This window comes from Schistocerca nitens, chromosome 11 (genome assembly GCF_023898315.1).
Source record: "Schistocerca nitens isolate TAMUIC-IGC-003100 chromosome 11, iqSchNite1.1, whole genome shotgun sequence".
Lineage (NCBI taxonomy): Eukaryota > Metazoa > Arthropoda > Insecta > Orthoptera > Acrididae > Schistocerca > Schistocerca nitens.
Window position 1 is genome coordinate 134,612,185 of NC_064624.1, and position 3,252 is coordinate 134,615,436.

Here is a 3,252-nt window from a genome sequence, read left to right on the forward strand (position 1 = left end):
GCAACGTTCTTGTATCCCTGTTTCAAGGAACTATTAGTTTTTCCCGAAGAAAGAAGAGAAAAGATTCATCAAGATGAAACTTCCTGGCAGATTAAAACTGTGTGCGCCGACCGAGACTCGAACTCGGGACCGGCCATGTCTCCGCAATATCCTTTCTTTCAGGAGTGCTAGTTCTGCATGGTTCGCAGGAGAGCTTCTGTAAAGTTTGGAAGGTAGGAGACGAGGTACTGGCAGAAGTAAAGCTGTGAGGGCCGGGCGTGAGTCGTGCTTCGGTAGCTCAGTTGGTAGAGCACTTGCCCGCGAAAGGCAAAGGTCCCGAGTTCGAGTCTCGGTCGGCGCACACAGTTTTAATCTGCCAGGAAGTTTCATATCAGCGCACACTCCGCTGCAGAGTGAAAATCTCATTCTGGAAACATCCCCCAGGCTGTGGCTAAGCCATGTCTCCGCAATATCCTTTCTTTCAGGAGTGCTAGTTCAAATGGTTCAAATGGCTCTGAGCACTATGGGACTCAACTGCTGAGGTCATTAGTCCCCTAGAACTAAGAACTAGTTAAACCTAACTAACCTAAGGGCATCACAAACATCCATGCCCGAGGCAGGATTCGAACCTGCGACCGTAGCGGTCTTGATGTTCCAGACTGCAGCGCCTTTAACCGCACGGCCACTTCGGCCGGCGGAGTGCTAGTTCTGCATGGTTCGCAGGAGAGCTTCTGTAAAGTTTGGAAGGTAGGAGACGAGGTACTGGCAGAAGTAAAGCTGTGAGGGCCGGGCGTGAGTCGTGCTTCGGTAGCTCAGTTGGTAGAGCACTTGCCCGCGAAAGGCACAGGTCCCGAGTTCGAGTCTCGGTCGGCGCACACAGTTTTAATCTGCCAGGAAGTTTCATATCAGCGCACACTCCGCTGCAGAGTGAAAATCTCATTCTGGAAACATCCCCCAGGCTGTGGCTAAGCCATGTCTCCGCAATATCCTTTCTTTCAGGAGTGCTAGTTCTGCATGGTTCGCAGGAGAGCTTCTGTAAAGTTTGGAAGGTAGGAGACGAGGTACTGGCAGAAGTAAAGCTGTGAGGGCCGGGCGTGAGTCGTGCTTCGGTAGCTCAGTTGGTAGAGCACTTGCCCGCGAAAGGCAAAGGTCCCGAGTTCGAGTCTCGGTCGGCGCACACAGTTTTAATCTGCCAGGAAGTTTCATATCAGCGCACACTCCGCTGCAGAGTGAAAATCTCATTCTGGATTCATCAAGATGTGCGAAAAATGTTAAATAACGTTGTTGATACGAACGTAACCAAAGATGTCATGCCTTCTCCCACAAAAAAAGTTTCAAAATTGGCGATCATTCACCTCAAAATCGAAAGATGAGGTTGAGAAATATATGAACATGGAGAGTCCAAACGATGAGTTCACAGACCCTGTCGAAACTCAGCAAACAGGTTTTCTGTACACCTGCCAGTAGTGCCTCGAGTGAAAGAAATTTTAATAAGGCAGGGTTGGTACTGACTCAGAAAAGAAGTTGTCTAGACTCCGATCGCATTAATGATATTCTCATCATCCATAACAATAAGAGAACCAAATAAGCTAAATTTGAATCACAGAAGCAAAGGCGACTGACAACTTGTTTTCTGAGGTGTGTACGTAATCAGATATCATACTGAGAAGTGATTAGTATTGACTGCCCAATTATGCAGCGAATATTATATACTTCGTACTAAGTAATGTAAATTGTTGTGTAGCTATAGTACTAACAGGAGAACAGACTCAACTGCAGTGCAATATCTTCAGAAATGGGACTGCTGAATTAAGGTTTCAGATTAATTTGCGAAACTATATTCTACATTATTCATTTTGAATATGTACACTTTCTTTTAACAAAATGAATTTATTATTGTGTACTACGGTCGTTTACATCGCTTGAGTAGAAGAAAGTTGGTTGTGTATAAGACGCTACTTCTTCACTAAATAACAGATTTATTCCAACGTACTGTTTAGCAGGTGGATCGCATCCTCAGCTGCTGCTTTAAATCGTTTTTCTTTTGGGTGCTATTGTACGACTGCCTGTACAACAGTCTTTGGTTGGTCAGTTAGTTAAATGTTCGATAAATCATTTGAATGATTGTTTTATGGAAATGATGTGGAAAGATCGTCTTTTTTTCTCTGGCTACCACCTTTTCAATAGACATTCTTTAATGGAACAGAAGGAGTTGTCCAGGAGAAGTGATTTTTAAGTTCCATTTAAAACTCACTTTGCTACCTGCCAGACATTTTAATTTTTAAGTTCGATTTGAACTTACTTTGCTACCTGCCAGACATTTTATGTTTTTGGGCAAGTGATCAGAGATATTTGTTGCTGCATATTGAACTCCTTTCTGAGCCACTGACAGCTTTAACAAAGGGTAAGATCTTTTTTCCCGCCAGTGTTCTCCCTATGGACAACACTGTTCTTCTCAAACTGTGATGGGCTGTTTATAACGAATGTCATAAGCAAATATATGTATTTTGACGGCGCAGTTGAAATGCCAACCTCCTTGAAGATTATTGTGCCTACATGATTTCCGTGAGTGAACATCGCATATTATTTTTACTGCTCTCTATTGTGCAATCAGTATTTTCTTTCTAAATGATGAGTTACCTCAGAACATCATTGCATAACGCATTTCTCTTTGTTGAGTTCAAGCATCGTAATCTTAAGGTTCTTTCAGGTTTAGCAACAGGTGGATCCGGCTTTTTGTAGTTTTTCTTATGTATGTTGCTGTGATTTGTATATTTTCAGTCAGGAAACACTGCATATAAAAATAAAATTGCAAGGCAGTGATGGTTAACAGAAGGATATCAAACGATAACAAACGATAACTATGTACAGTGATTAATAAATTAAGCACCTATGACCTGAAAAGTGGAGCACCTCAGAAGGTGGTCGTTTCCTTCAAGCGTTCCAAGTATATAGCTACAGAGCCTGCGAAAGACTGTTTGTAAAGTCCAAAGCACTGCCTTCTCGAACATTCTGCCTGTACAGCGTTGTTGCAAAAGTGAAATATCTTTTATAGAACTAGGATCTACAACAAAATAAAAATAAAACACAAAAGTTACACAGTTAGCTTTGATAGTAAACGTTACAAAATTAACTCTGAAACAGATATGTTAACAACCTTGCCCTAGTTGACGGCAATCTTTAATGCTGACGGAGGTGGTAATAAATACAATGAACCGTATTAAGTCGTCGAAGAGTGAAGAAACAGTGGGATAATAGCTAAATAAAGAGGAA

At 42.3% G+C, this 3,252-nt stretch overlaps 2 non-coding genes across 2 annotated transcripts; both read left to right on the plus strand.

Moving 5' to 3' along the window:
- The first annotated feature begins 266 nt into the window (after positions 1 to 266).
- On the plus strand, positions 267 to 340 carry Trnas-cga (transfer RNA serine (anticodon CGA)). The gene has a single exon. It is a non-coding gene; the product is annotated as a tRNA-Ser (tRNA).
- A 742-nt stretch (positions 341 to 1,082) lies between these two features.
- Trnas-cga (transfer RNA serine (anticodon CGA)) lies at positions 1,083 to 1,156 on the plus strand. Its single transcript has one exon. It is a non-coding gene; the product is annotated as a tRNA-Ser (tRNA).
- The last annotated feature ends 2,096 nt before the right edge of the window (positions 1,157 to 3,252 follow it).